Raw genomic sequence first — 16722 nt, 5'->3', positions numbered from 1 at the left:
ATTACTTCAGGATTCACTCTGTAATAATGTAGAGATTTATCACTCCCTAAATGTTGTCAAGCACCAATTTCCACCAGCTTCTGATAGTATGGGCAAATTATTAGACGTTACGGGAATTGTGACTGAACAGCTATGGAAAGCCACTTGTTTTCCAGGTGGCTCTTCAGAGAGAGCCATCTGCTGGGAGCTGGTTGAAGAAATAATAATATCCAATGGTTGGAAATCTGCAGTATTTGCCCATAACAGTAAACAAATTGTTTCTTCTCATTGACATACTGTTTCCAATATGCCATTCCATTCCATGCCATCCCAGCAAATCCCACCCAAACCTGAATAGCTTCTTATCTAATCTTCTATGTTAGGAATATGTTAACTTGTGAAATTTAGAAAGCATGTTATTCTAATAAGTGGCAATTACATTTTCAGCAGGTAACACCAGCTTACACATGTGAATAGAAAGGAAAGCCATTAGATTGACAATTTGAGAAAATTTCTTTGGATTTTGCCTCAGTAAAGTAAGGCAAATCACAGTGTGTAGTTAAGATGACTTTAGAGATGAGAGATAAAGACAATGACAAGCATTTTGTAGCTCATGGTTGGTTGACAAACCAGTCTTAAACTGTAAACTGTAATCATTTCTTACCCTTGGAAAAGTCACCATTTAAGTCAACCAAATTTACACCAATAGTGGAATCTTCTAGATGTTATAGATTCTATAATCCAGTTTCACCACAGAAACAAAGTCCAGCACATCTGGAATGTGTTATGTTAGGGAAAGTTATTTAGGGTACGTTGACTTTTCCCCTAAGCTATCCTGAAAACCTTTGACTTTACAAAGGGCAGTGTTAACAGTGAGAAGGATTGAGTTGATAGTGAGATGTAACATAGAAAGAAATGTTATATATTGTGATAAAAATATATTCATCGTGAATCATCTCACTTAACTCCAAAAGAAAGAACTTTAATTAGACTTTAACATCTTATTATAGGAAATAAATATCACTATTGTTCATGTAAGACATTTAGAAATTTACTGACATAATTAGATTTCTAAATTTGCTAATGAGTTTTGTTCATAAGAATGAAGCCAATGTAATGCCATCTGATGAAGATTTGCCACTGCATATTCTCTTATACTTAAACCTAATTCCCATGTATCTACTTCTGTGGCAGAAAAAAAATCTATTTAACATTGTGTTTTGCATTATGTCATGTGTTGTCATTTACTATAGATGTATTTTATAGCTAGCCAGGCTAAAAACTTTTTTACTCAAACTCAATTTGCAATTAATTGTTGGACCAAAACAGCTTAATAAAATCTAGTCAGATTCTAGTGAAATGTATGTAAAGTGGTGTTTGTAACAGGAGTGGAAAGACAGACTTGAAACAATAAAATAATCTACATTTCCACAATAATCAATTATTTTTAACTGATAATGTACAACAATATATTAAATGCTCATAAAATTCATGTGAAATTTACTAGCATTCAATTTGAGACATATTCTGTTCTTATTTGTATATAATGCATTTGCTCATAATGCTGACTAAAGAAGATTAACCACTCGTATGTTTAGAATGTAAATGAAACACTGAAACAGAAAGAAAAAAAAACCTTATCATCATTTACATAATAATGCTGTTCTGTAGAATCAGCTCACACATTCTGTGTTCAACAAGCATCAAGACTCTCATTAAGTTACAAAACTTAATTACTATTTCATCCAAGATGATTATGATAATATTTATGTGCCGTGGTTGTCAATTCTTAGTGACCACATAGATAGTTCATCAATATTCTTAGAGTTGGAAAAGGTTATTTGGCCATCAAGTCTAACCCTCTGCATAATACAGAGATCCAAATTAAAGCATCCTGAACTGATATGACAGTGTCATTAAGCAACGGCTTACCTTTGTGAATGAGCCACTAAGATCTAAAATGATTGATGGACTTTTTCCTATGACTACATATGAACTTCATACATTGCAATGCAGATGTTTTCATATAGTCCAACCACTTATCACTAGGGCTCAGCAGATCTTCAAAAGCTGCTTTGCTCTTGAGTCCTTAATGTAGTACAACCTGAACTGGTGCTACAAATTACAGTGACACACCTTTTCTAAGAGGAAATCCCTGTTTATTTGTGTAGGAGCTTCTGTAGAAAAGTAAAGGAGTTGGCTGATTGATTTAATTTTTTTTAAATACATTTTTTAAATTCATGTCCTGTTTTCCTTCAGTAGCTCAAGATAGCATGGATAGCATTTCCTGCTAATTCCCTTTATATTCGGCTCCCTTTGATAAAGCAATGGCTGGCCCAAAGTCAAATAGTAAACTTCCATTTTTGAGAATGGAGTTTTATCTGGACCTTCCCCGCCAAGCTCAATACCTTAGCCATTGTTCACTGGCTGTTCTAGTGAGTTAGTACACTTAATTTCTCCCATTCCCCATCTTCAATAAAGTAGTATGTATACTAGCTGTTCACCCATGTCTGGTCTCCATCTTTTCTTTTATAGCCTCTGTGTCTATGTTTGTGACTGTGTGTGTAAAATTTGATCAAGGGCATAGTTTGCATGAATGGATGCATATTTCAGATCCTTTAGTAAGTATGGGCAAGTCAGGATCTGACTTTGTCACTATGATGTTCTCTACATAGATTCACTACTCCCAGCATTTCAACATCACATATTATTATGTGTACAATAATCAAATGCAGAGAAATGTAACTACTTTGCATGCACATGTAACTGGACTGAAGAATAAAACATTCATGGATGGTTACACCAGAGAAAAAAAGGTCATCAGTGCATTCCGTTTCATTTTTTCATCCTTGCAGTTAAGGCAATCACAAAACTATGACACATGAGGCCTTTTTGGGGGGTGATATACAATGTGATTTAAATTATATTTTTTGTCCTTTACTTTATACACATATTGGTTTGAACAAAGCAAAAGATATTCAGAAAGTCATGGCAACAACATTAATTTGGCCTATATAAATTCCTTTCATATCTGTGCCTGGATGAAAAAAACAAACTGACATCATATGGATCTGCATTTCTGAAAGGTCTATTTTTCAGGCTTAGGATAATCAATCATTTCTCTGATGTGTGGTGTCAGAACTAGATGCTACTGATGAACTCTATTATTCAGTTTGCACCCAACTGGACATGATACAAAATCCATTATTACATTTTCTGCACCCGAGAGAAAAAAATACTGTTAGTTCAAATACTATATAGCAATAGCATGTAGACTTATATACCACTTCATAGTACTTTACAGCCCTCTGTAAGCAGTTTAGAGAGTCAGCAAATTGCCCCCAACAAGCTGGCTCCTCATTTTACTGACCTTGGAAGGATGGAAGGCTGAGTCAACCTTGAGCCGGTGAGAATCAGACTCCTGGCAGTGGAATGAAGAGTTAACCTACAATACTGCATTCTAATGTACCACCAGAGCTTTTGATGATAGAAATATCATTTGTTTAATAGCTTAAAGAGATAGCCCATTTTTTCATTCCATATTTCACTGATGCTCAAATGATTTTTTATTACAGAAGATAAGAGGTACAGTATACCAGTTCCAAAGATATAGCCAGAAACTCTTTTTTATCTGACATTGGATTCCATATTTGTTCCATCTTGTAGGCCAGCATATTAATTTGTCATCAGTTTCAACCTACTTCTTTTTGGACGTTGCATGTTGCCTATTACTCTGGCATTAGATAATAATGAACACTGTGTAAATATCTGTAGTCAAACGGGCATCCCAGTAATTTGTGTATTAATAACACCTAAAATATTTATTCAGAAGAAAAACAGCAAGGTTGACTTTTCTGTAGGAGGTACAGGAAAATTCCTGATAAACTTGCCTTCTATCCCTCTTGCAAACTGCTTTCCAAATTAGCTGCAGTTTGTACAGTTTAGAATAAGAAATACTGGAAGCAGTGAGACAAAGAAGTAATAGTTTCATTGGCTGCAACAAAAGACTAATCCATGCAAATGTTTATTAGAAATAAACATCCAGACTGTTCATGTCTCAGAATTACATAGTTCAGACCATTTGAGCCATAATGGTTAGAATGTAGTGGTTAGAATACAGTACTGCAGGCTAACTCTGCCAACTGCCAGCAGTTCGATCCTGACTGGCTCAAGGTTGACTCAGCCTTCCATCTTTCCAAGGCTGGTAAAATGAGGACCAAGATTGTTGGGGGGGGGGCAATATACTAACTCTGCAAACTGCTTAGAGCATTCTGAAAAGCACTATGAAGCGGTATATAAGTCTAAGTGCTATTGCTATTTACCTTTTTCCTTAGGTTTTGGAGGGAGGATGGTTGCAGGTCTGCACTTGAAGAGGGATATAAATGTGATTTCCTGGGTGCTTATTAATATTTTGGATTTTAACTGAAATTGTTGGTTTCTTACTCACTATCCACCATCTAGCGTTGCAATGTTTGAGTTAGAAAAGGGAAAGAGTCACAAAGAAAGAGACAGATATAGAGACAGGTGCTAGAGACCTTTATGCAAATATATATGCAAGAATCATTATCTAGGCAAATGTAAGGCTGAGTTTCCAAGCCTTGAGAAATGAAGTAATATTTGGAAGAGGCTCTGAAAGACACTCCCTGATTCACTGGAGTATTGTAGTCCCACCCCCCATGAGGCACATTCAAATTTTCAAGATTCTTTCATTATAGCCAACTTCAGTAGAATTAGTTGTAGTTTTCCTGTGTAGTTGATTTCTTGTCTGGCTTACCTAGTGGGGCTCACACTTTATTTCAGACAGAGAAAGCTAAACCAATACTTTTAGATAAATTGCTGTCCCTCACATCCACATTAATATTCTTTCCTGCCATCACTGAATCTACAAGAAAGTATATAGACATAAATTGTGCTGACTCCACTGTATACCTTTTTCTTTGCTTCAGCAATGAATTTGGTGTGTGGTGTTGCCCTCACACAGTTTAACACGGGATAATTTCAGGGCAATGATTGGTGGATTTCTTGACATAATTTCTTCTCCAACTTGGTATTAGCTACTGGCAAAAAAGCATGCATCAGTCACACTCTTGTACGTGAAGTGGGGTATTAAAGTATTATTTGTGGGGTAATCTATAGTTAGATTCATAGTCTAAGATTGAGGAAAACTTAATAGTTTAAGTCCTAAAGAATTATTAAGATACCATCTAAGATTCCAAACAAGGTGATTTGTAATAAAATTAGAGTGTTCAGGTCTGATGAATTCAATATTTCCAGGTATGAGGGAAGTCCTTTAGGTATCACTCCAATGGTTCCAATTACAATTGGTATAATAATGGATTTTTCCCCATAAGTGTTCAATTTCAATTTGAAACTCCTAGAATTTGGTAATTGTTCTCCAATTGTTTACTGAATTATTAAATTATTTCTGATCTTTCCTCTTCCATCCCTATTTTGGGGATCGGGGACATCAGGGGACAGACAGATTTTTCCTATTTTACAATTTCTGCAGTAGACATACATACACTGGAAATAAGCATCATACAGAAAGATTCCTGCCTGGCATGGATGATCTCCTGGAAATGTAAGATGTCTGGTCTTTTTTTCAGGGTGTCCATTGCAGATTTGCCAGACCAGACAGGCTAAGGAGACCATTTTCTCTGATTGTGCCAGCTACTATATAGACTCATTCCTGAGGCATTTGAGATTGTCCTCATGGAAAGTTTTGCATCTCAGCAATGAAGTGGGGATAAATTAGAGGCGATATCATGAGGATATTTACAAAACACTTTGCAAGATATTTTTGTGCCATGGGAAATAAGATATGAAACTGAGCCCTAAAGATGTGGTCTTTACAAATATTTTTGGCATAATCAAAAAGTCTTAATTTTAAAATATGTTAGTTTTAGATTTTTAGTTTTAAATTATGAAGATTTTTGTTCACAAAGTTCAATGAATCAAGTGTTCATCTGGTCAGGCCAACAATTCTTCATGATTTGGGTCTGCTTGCTCCCAATGTACCTTACAGTACAGTTAACCATATCTCACAGACCATTTCAGTTTGAGACCTGATTTATTTTCTACGAATTTCAAAACATTAGTATGCCTACAAAATCTCAACACTATTATTAGATTATTTTTGGGGGGAGATGATTTGTCTGCTTCTTCTCCCCAGTAGTAATTCTGACATTTGGGAAACCATTCATGTCTAAGTCCCTCTCCACACCACACACACAATTCTCTAAATTGTTCAGCTTTATGCACGACTTTCCTTTAGTCACAAGTCTAATGATCAGTCATAAAATAACTGGACATTTCTATCTTGGACATTATCAAAGAATCTTCTTTTAGATGAAGAAACTCTTTTGTGTTGCAGCATCAAGGTCCTTTCATATCAGTTGTGCAACTGACATTATTTCTACCTGCTGTTTCTCTGCTCCTAATCAGTTCTTTACCCACTGTTTCCCTGCGGGATTGAAAAGGGGCCTCTTGTGTGGCTTTTGCAACAAAGAAGCAGTAGGGAGGGAAAAGGTTAAGTACATAGCCTATCCTGCTAAGCTGCTGTTTTTTAAAGCAGGTCTTTTTTTTTTAACCTCAAATGCAATTGGATTTCATCCTCTTATTTCTCCTCCTCTCGCCCCCCCCCAAAAAAAAAACCTGCATCATGCTTACAGCAGACTTGCTCAACTTGATGGGATCCAGTTAACCACAACCTCATTGGTGCTCCTCTAAGATTAAATACTTCTGAATCCAATCCTATGCAAGGAGCAATGGCACAGTCCCTTTTCTGCTTCTCATCTATACAAATTGGATAGGCATCCTAACATATACTTTCCAAATTAAAAATATCTGAGGAGAACAAAATGTGCTTTTGCTTTAGATTCTTTGAGTGATTTCAGTCTTGAGGACACACTGTTGCATCCAAACTGGAGGCAATGCTACTTCAAATGCCAGTTGCAAGAGTTCTCATTGATTATGTGCAAAGTTGGTGTTGACCCTTAGCTAACATATGGATACATTTCCTCCTAGATGATTTGTCTCCAAGTGTTTATGGAGATTCTCAGTCATTCAGGTCATGGTTCTCTCAAAGGTGCTTTTTCAAAAGGCAACTGGACTTTGTTTTTCATTGAAAATTTTTTACTTCTTATCCAAGAAGCTTCTTGGATAAGAAGTGAAACATCTTCAAGGAAAAACAAAGTCCAGTTGCCTTTTGAAAAAGCACCTTTGGGATTTGTCCCCAAGCTGATCTTTCTGGTCTTTGAATGGTAACTCCCCACTGTAATAGAATCCATCCACCTAGCTGCTCTTCAATCTCTTCCTTCCAAGATGCAATAGTACAATAGTGAAAACACAAGCTCCAAAATATCCCCCTACAATGTATGCCTTAATACTCCTGTTTGCAAACACCCAAATACATAAAGCAGGATGCTGAGTGAAATGAAATCCTAGAATAAAACAAGGTCAGATTCAGCAAGGCTCTTTTTAGATAACATTATGTAAAGGTCCCACACTTTAAAATGTTTTCCTATTATCATTCCAATCCATCAAGAGAGACCAAGTATCTTCTGTTTGCTAGGAGTCATCTATCTGAAATCACCCTATGACCCTGGTTTTAGCTTCTGGCCATATGAAAGACTGTATTCAGAAGGAAGTGGGCATGAGAAGAAGAAAGTTGTTATATCAAATGCTTGGAAACCTTGCCGTATCCAGTTCTTCAGCATCCCTGTTCTTTTGTGAACTTGAAATTTGAAGGGGTTTTGACTTGGGGGCTGTAGCAGAACTAGGAAACCTGTGGCTTTCCAATTCTGCTAACCCAACTCTGATTGGCCTCAGCCAGCCCAGCCAATAGTAAAGAGGAAAGAAACAATCCATGGAAGATGAAAAAAAAAAAAAAGATCCCTGGTTAAAGGATGTCCAAATGCAAAGGCTCCTGAGTTTTTAATTGCAGTGTAAGAGTGAAGATTTTAGGCAGATATAGTTCACATGATAGCTTACAAGTGCTGAATTTAGATCTGTTAGACATCTAATCAAAACACATGAGGTCTGATTTTTTTTTCTTTGTACAACAGTAGTGGGCCTTATTCAGGATGACAAGGTGGAAGCTTACCTCAAGAAGGTTCAAGGATTGTTGAACTGGTGTAAGGAAAACAGCCTAATTTTAAATACCGGAAAAACCAAAGAGATCATTGTTGATTTCAGAAAAGGCAGGCACAGCCACACTTCTCTGTGCATAAATGATTTACCTGTGGAGATGGTTACCAGCATTAAATTCCTGGGTGTGCAGCTAGCGAGTAGGCTGACTTGGTCACTCAACAGTGAGAAACTGGTGAAGCGGGCACAGCAGTGCCTGCATTTTCTGCACCGCATTAGAAAAGCACATCTTCCTTCCCCTGTCCTGACCACTTTCTACAGGGGGACAATCGAGAGCATCCTGTCATACAGCATCACAGTCTGGTTTGGAGGCATCACTGCTTCAGACAGGAAGGCAGTGCAGAGAGTGGTGAGAATAGCTGAAAAGATCATTGGCAGTTCCCTCGCTCCCATCCAGGACATAGCACAGAAGCACTGCTTGAGCAGGGTGCGTAAGTTTATCTGGGACACTACATATCCTCTTCATGACCTGTTTTCCTTGTTACCTTCTGGGAGGAGGCTTCGTGATATCCAAAGCAGAACATCCAGATTCAGCCAGAGTTTCATTCCATACAGCATTAACCTTGCAAACTCTCAAGCTTCCTCCTTCCATTATATATTCAAGATGGACAATATTTAATATTTATTTGCTACGTATATGTAGGGATGTGGGTCTATACATATGTTGTTCATAGTATATTTAGGTGTGTGTCATGTATGTGTTTCACTTTGAGAGTGGGCAACTAAATTTCATTTTTGATGTGTGCCATTGTGCCCACAGTATAAAAATGACAATAAAGGTTATCTTATCTTACCTTACCTTATCTTATCTTATCTTATCTTATCTTATCTTATCTTATCATCTTATCTTATCTGCACACCTTTCCCCAAATTGCATAGGATAGATGATAGATAAATGATAGATACTATAGATAGATAGATGGAAGATAGATAGATAGATAGATAGATAGATAGATAGATAGATAGATAGATAATGACACATGTAAAGGAAGCTTCTGAGATACATAATCTGCACTTTATATTTTGCATTCTCTGAGGTGGAAAAATAGTTGAGAAGGAACCCTTCAAATTCATGTGGTAAGATAACCTGTTGGTGACAGCAGAGACCCATGTTTCATAATGCTTGTGAATATACAGCACTTTCTGCTCAAAACACTGGCAGAATGGGATGGACACAGCTTAATGCATTTTCATTAAATTGCTTAATTACTTTGATATGAAAAGCACCTGGATTCTTCTATTTATAAAGTAATGGTCTGACCTACTAAGATGAGAAAAGCACGAGAAGGGCAAAGAGAATATTGCTGGCATCCAGAAAGGGTCTGTATTTCTTTGAGATGAGTTGAAATTTACACCTTGAATGCTGATGAAGAGTAGACTTGGAGTGGGATCAATTTGGATTTAAAGCCTCTTTGCTAATTGCCCTTATCAAATATGTGCTCCTAGAAATATGAAAAGACTTGAATATTTTATCCATATGAAGATAGGGAGGATAATGTGATACTGAGTTGTTTATGTATCAACAAATTGCTTAAAAGGCATTTGGCTTCAGAATATAGTTTATATTGAACAGGGAGATAGAAATAATCTAATCTAGGGTATTTGAATAAAGTCAAAATATGCAGTGGGGATCTATTTGAAAGAATTTGCCTTAGCAATCTGAGGTATAAAAAGAAATTATTATGATTATATTAGAGTAAGATAAAATACCGTAGTTTAACATAAAACTAGGTTTCTTCACTTTGAGATTAACACTCCTGCTTTTAAATCTAGTGAAATGGAACATCTGTATAATAATCCTTTGCAATTGCTCTGAATTCATATTATCCCAATAGTCTCCATTTTTTTCTGGCAAATTATTATAACATGTTTACGTTATTTTTGTATGTAAAGGCATCTCAGTGTTCAGCTATTAGTTTTTCAATTACTAGACAATTCTGTAATATGCAGAATTCTGCCCTTCCCTCCCCCCCCCCCTCTCTCTCTCTCTCTCTCTCTCTCTCTCTCTCTCTCTCTCTCTCTCTCTCTCTCTCTCTCTCTCTCGCACACACACACACACACAGAGAGAGAGAGAGAGAGAGAGAGAGAGAAAGAAGAGAGAGAGACCCACAAAATATAAAGTTGAACACACAAAAACAGTCAGAATTTTACATTCTGTTCAGTGTCTGACTATGCCTTCAGATTACATGCTGGTGTTTGTTGTCAGATCTGTGCATCTTTTTGTTCCACAGAAGGTCCCTTCATTTGAATCTGAAAGCTGGCACTCTTTTTTTAAATAGGAGCTTTAAGCTTTCTGGATGATTGACTTTTGTGATTTCATGCATTTCTTTGAATAAGGTTCCAATTACTCTTTTTCAGTCTGCTGCTTTCTTGATGCATGGGACATCAACTTAGTGTTGATGGAAAATGTTAAGAAATGAACTTCAACACACTGGTTTAAGGAATTTCAAGAAATAAATAAAAATGAGATGGAGGGAAAATATATAAGCCAAGAATCCAAGACCCAATAAAACTTGGTAGTGCTACATGAATATGTATATATGCATGTATGTATGCATGTACCTATGTTGCTATGTATATTTTTACATAGGGACATAGGTACATTCAATATGATTAGCATATTGAATAACTAATCAAGGCATGTTATTTCAAAGTAACCTCTGCATTGGTACAGTTGTCCACATAACTGCCTTTTTTTCCATGAAAGAACATTTATTCTCACTGAATGTTGATATCAAATTTTGTTTTGAGAATCCATCATACTAAACTATCTTTCAGACTTAGCAAGCAGCTATTTTTCTGCCAGTCAGATTGTTTTATTTCAAATTTGATGAAACATCTGGGTCCCACATTTCCTTCAAGAAACTTTTGCCTGAAGTTTTAATGTTGTCATGCATTTGTCACTCAGGCAATTCATCTTTACTTTATTATTCTGAGAAATTGAACACAATCCAGTGTATACCAGGGATTATAATCAAAAACTTTTTGGTACTGCTGCTGGATAGAAGTTTTTCTAAAAGTCTGCTTTTGCTTTGTTAAAAATTTCTGATTGTCCTTTTTATTCCTAGGCTTATAGGCTTACTGACAAACAGGGCCCCAGATGAATTACATTCTAGCCTAACTAACCATCTTAAAACAATATATATGGAGTGCCATAAGAAGATAAGACATAATTCCATAAAAATCAATTATTTGATGACATTTTAAAAGGAAGTATTAAACATGAGATTTTAATACAAATCACAAACATCACTTAGAATTAAAGAATTAAAGGACATTTTTGACTTTTAAATTCAGCTGGATCGTATCCAATGATTTCCATGTTAATGGAAATTCAATGAGCTTTTCTCTAAATGACTTCTCCATGGGTAAAAAGTTTCAGAAGATACCATAACCTGAAAGAGATTAATGTTTTTAATTTTAATAAATATAATTCTTAACAGAAATTATTTATGTCCAGCAAAGAGGTGCACCAGCAATGCCTCCATTAGGTCAATGACAACAACAACAACAACAATGATAACAACAACAACAATAATAATAAAGTTGGAAGGGACCTTGGAGGTCATCCTGCTTGGGCAAGAAACCTTATACCATTTCTGACAAATGGCTGTCCAGTCTCTTCTTAAAAACTTCCAGTGTTGGAGCATTCAAAGCTTCTGGAGGCAGGTTGTTTCACTGATTAATTGTTCTGTCAGGAAATTTCTCCTTAGTTCTTGGTTGCTTTTCTCTTTGGTTAGTTTCCATCCATTGCTTCTTGTTTTGCCTTCAGGTGTTTTGGAAAATAGCTTGAGTCCCTCTTCTTTGTAGCAAGAAAAACCAAATGCACAGGTATAGTATAGGTGGTAACTTGCTCAATAGTAACTGTGAGAGGGATCTCAAAGTCCTAGTGGACAATCACTTAAATATGAACCAGCAGTGTGCTGCAGCTGCCAAAAAAGCCAATACAGTGCTAGGCTACATTAACAGATGTATAGAATCAAGATCACGAGAAATGTTAATACCACTTTACAATGCCTTGGTAAGGCCACACTTGGAATGCTGCATCCAGTTTTGCTCACCACAATGTAAAAAAGATGTTGAGACTCCAGAAAGAGTACAGAGAAGAGCAACAAAGATGATTAGGGGAGTAGAGGTTAAAACATATAAGGAATAGTTGATGGAATTGGATATGTCTAGTTTAATGAAGAGAAGGACTAGGGGTGACATGATAGCAGTGTTCCAATATCCCTGGGATTGCCACAAAGAAGAGGGAGTCAAGCTACATAATATTTTATTAATATTTATTTATTAAATATTAAATATTTATTTAAAAAGCAAGATGGTGACTGGGTTAATAAATAGTTCAATAACATACATAAGTCTTTAGTATAAATCTCAAGTTACAACATCAGGTATTTCCTCTCTCTCTCTACTATCTCATATTAGGCTAATACAGTTATTATTATTATCAACTAAGTAAAAACATCTTTGTTACATTTATCAATAATTTTTAGCTTATACATCTCTTAATTGTGTTTGCATTCAATCCTTATGTACAATCAATGTCCTGTTATTGCTTTTTTCCCAAGCTTTAATTTCCCATCAATATTCAAATTAACATTTGGTATTTATAATTTCCAAGCTTTAGGTAACCAAAGTTTCCCTTATCTCAATTTCTTCCTTTTTCCTATTATTATTGTTGTTGTTGTTGTTGTTGTTGTTGTTGTTATTTCCTAGGGCTTTATGATGTTCATCATGCAGTGACATTTCCTTTGGTCCAATCCAAGGACAAAATGATACAATACTATATTAATGGGATCTTTAGTCATCCACAATGCTTGGTGGCTTGCCTTCCTTGATATCACTACTTAATAGTTCTGCTCTGCGTAATGAAGTGGAAGAAAGTTATATATGCAGCGCCTCCAAACCTGTGTCATATAGGAAGTCTGTGTGGGTAATAGTACATAGCTGTCAGATCATAAATCCAGGACTCTGTCTCACTCAAGATATTCTGTTAGCACAGATGATGATTTCTGTCCTGGTTTGGAATTAGGTCCATAACAGAACAGTCATCTTCAGTCAACTATCCAGTCAAATTCATTCAATTCAAGATACAATATCAATCACAAACTTTTGTTTCTTGCACCACCATGATCAACCTAGCTTAAAAGAGCAGTTATTTTGTTATCAAATTACTTAATTATGGAATGGAAGCAACCAATTTTATTGCAATCATAAATTTGAAACAGGGCATTGTACAAAATCAAAGAATTTCAGGTATTTAATGGCCTGATCTTAGGAGAGGAAGAGGATCAAAAGAATGTATCCCCAACAGCAGAGTCTATGTAGCCAACTCCCAGCAACAATATTGAAACACTTACTGGCTCCACCATTCCTGCCTGCATATAGTTGTCTCTGTCAAAAATTCTTCCACTCTCCAAGAGCACCAGAAAAGCAGCCAAAGACAAATGAAGTTGCTATACCAAAGCGTAGTCAATTTGTTTTGGTTATTCAGGAGTAACTTGCTGAAAGAAGTTAGGATTAGGGTCAGAAAATGAGTGTATTTAAAGAGAAGCCTTGTCTAATTAAGGTCACTGGAGCAAGATTGATATATTGTCAATTATTATTCCTAGCTTATGAGATCCATTTTTATAAATTTGGTTGGTTTGTCTTTGGATTCCTTCTCTCTTTCTGTAACAGTCTACCCACTGAATTCTGCTCATGTGTGTATAAAATTTAGATGGAATTTATAAACTCGTAGTGTTTGTGGTGTGTGTACAAATAGACACAATGCAGCAATCAAACACAAATGGAGATTCTTCTTGTGCCATATCACACTTATCTCTGAAATAGACCAAAGTTCTTTTCAGATATTCATTATAGGTGTCTGAAGAAGTTGTTCATCTGCATGTAACTAGATCCATCCCCTTGATATGATGTGACACAGCACACCAGCAGCACTCTCAGACTGATACAAAATCACATTCTATTTAAAAGGAGGAAGATTCATAATGCATAAGCAAATCAGAGTTCTCATTTCTTGTATTGTGAAGTCTACATGCGATAAAATTGGTTTCCTTCAAACTCAAGCGGTGTTCTATGGGGAGTCTTGCTAGCAGGTGGGTTGTCATCAAAGAAACTAGACCTGGCATTCTTGTAGGCCTTTTATGTATTCATAAAGCTATATGTGAAAAAGGCAAAGGAGTTTAAATGAACATTAAAATGAATCCTTAGAATTTTTTTTTCTTTTAAGATTTATGAAATACAAACCTGAACATCCCTAATCATACAGAACAAGCATTTAGGAAAGAATCCGCTGTTGTTGTATGAAATTTAATATAATTCACAAAGAATATCAGGTCTCCCAACAACAGGCAATTTGAGACTTGTAGAAAAAGAGACGAGTGCTTCACTCATCTCTCTATGAAATTCTGAGCTTGAGTGATGATGAATGATTTTAAAAGCTATTATAGAGAACAAAAAGGTTAATTGATATCTTCCTAGTAATACTAGGGTCATTTAGGATAGCGAAATACTAGAAAAATGCAAAGAGATGTGAGGATTCCCTTCTCAGGTTTATGACAGACATTAAAAAGGAAATCCAATATAAGTATTGGTTCCTGGAATGACCTCCCAGGAACCATAGATTAGCCTTCCAGCTAAATAATAAGCAAGAGGGTGAACTGTCTTATTTTTTCCTTTATCTAACTCTGAATGTCTTTCAACTCAGACAAACTCCAGTCCTGTTCCCAGTAGGTTTTGTTTTGTTTTCAGGATTAGCTTTTACGTTCTCCACATATCCCTTTGACTCTTTTATATAATTTTCTTACTGATGTTGGTATCCACACATGTTCTTTTATCCAGTGCTCCCTTGCCTAGCCTTCATCTGTTCCTTCAAAAAAATGATTATAATTAGTCTTGCCATCCTTGAAATGCCAGTGATGTTCCTCTAATTTCTTTCTGCTCACAACGCCTTTTAGATTGAAATGAAATTCTACAGAAAGTGTAAGTGACAAAGTCCTTGTGAATGCTAGCATTTCTCTCTTTCTTTTGCATATGTTTTGCTTTCTTCTAATTAACTTTTCCTTCACATTTCTTCATATTTCTTTTGCTTTATATATCAAGACCAGGACATTTATAACGTGAATGTGGATATGCTAGTAGACCAACATTTATCTTACTCATTCTTACACTCATTATTTATATCTACCATTCTTGACATGACTATCTCTCCCTCACAGTGTTTCTTCAGGCTTGGGTTGAGCTCCATAAAGTTCAGAGATTAGTTATATATGGCCACTTTCATTTCTTGATAACAAATATGGTGCTATTTTTTTTCTCTCCTAACCCCCCCCCCCTCCGATTCTCAAGGAGTCTTCCATTTGTTTTGTTCTGTTCCATTCTTTTTTGTCTTTGGCCTATCATGCTTTCTTTATGATTTGTATTATATCTCTATACTTCCATTTAAGTTTTTGATCTTTGAGGGCTTTCTCCTTTCTCCATGCTTTGCACTCAATGCTATTGTAAATGTTTAAGACCATAAACAGCAGGGAATGGGCTTTGGATCATTCCTTCTGAGAGGCAATCTCTACCTCCACTTTCATCTGGGGCCACCAGAATTGACGCTTAACTAGGTCCAAGGTTCTGAGGAACCCGAAATGGTCAGCCTGCTTAACATTGTGACTCTTCTGTAGCACCTTTAGACTTTGTTTTTTCCTTTGTTTTCTTTGTTTTCAGGACAACAAAAAAGTCCAGTTGCCTTTTGAAAAAGCACCTTTGGGACAACCATGACCCAGATGACTGAGAATCTCCATAGATGTTCACCTTAATTAAAAATTATTATTCATAAGTCCATCAGTCTGGGCTTGCCATTATATCTTTTCTGGAAAAAAAACAGCTTCCTGAGATGACAATCAAAGAGGACCTTTCATACAAAATCTTGTTTTATATTTGTTCCAAACCCTTGGGGATGGGGGCATGTCTAAGAAAATGATTCTTAAAATCAACTTTCATCTAACCTTTTCATACTATAAGTAGGCATGGCATCCAAATCTTAATTCTTGGCCCTCTAATTTGAGTAATCTCTTATTTTGGAGAGTCACCCAGACTTTCATCCAGACTAAGCAGCAAGCATCAAAATAGAATTTCAAATCTGGTAAACCTAAATATCCTCTTTCTTTGGAATCCTGGAGGAAAAACCAATGTCTGGATAGCTTCTAAAGAAATCTTTTATGGGGATAAATGGCTCTTTATCTTGTTTCTGTATTGTTCCTGTATATGGCAGAGCAATTTGAGGTATTTTTGATGCTTAAACCTGTAATAACTGTGGATACTGTGTGCATATAACTAGTAAGCAAATTGTGGTTTGTTTTTTTTCCAAATGTCTTTATTTCAAAGTTTTCCTAACAATTTCAAGAAGTACCTTCTACTTAAAATTATTTCCCAGATCATATTACTTTCCTTTTTTAAGTTTGAGCTTTTATAATGGATTCTTCATATTGTCCTTCCCTGAAAAGCAGAGCCTTTCATTTTCTATAAATCAAGTATTAACATGGTGTTTCTGGTTCCAATATGCTACTTATTTTGTGATTCCACAAGTGCCAGAGAAGAAAA

The sequence above is a fragment of the Crotalus tigris genome, unplaced genomic scaffold (assembly GCF_016545835.1).
Source record: "Crotalus tigris isolate CLP2741 ecotype Arizona unplaced genomic scaffold, ASM1654583v1 scf7180000021719.168984, whole genome shotgun sequence".
In the NCBI taxonomy this organism is placed as follows: domain Eukaryota; kingdom Metazoa; phylum Chordata; class Lepidosauria; order Squamata; family Viperidae; genus Crotalus; species Crotalus tigris.
Note: the sequence above shows the minus strand (reverse complement) of the source record.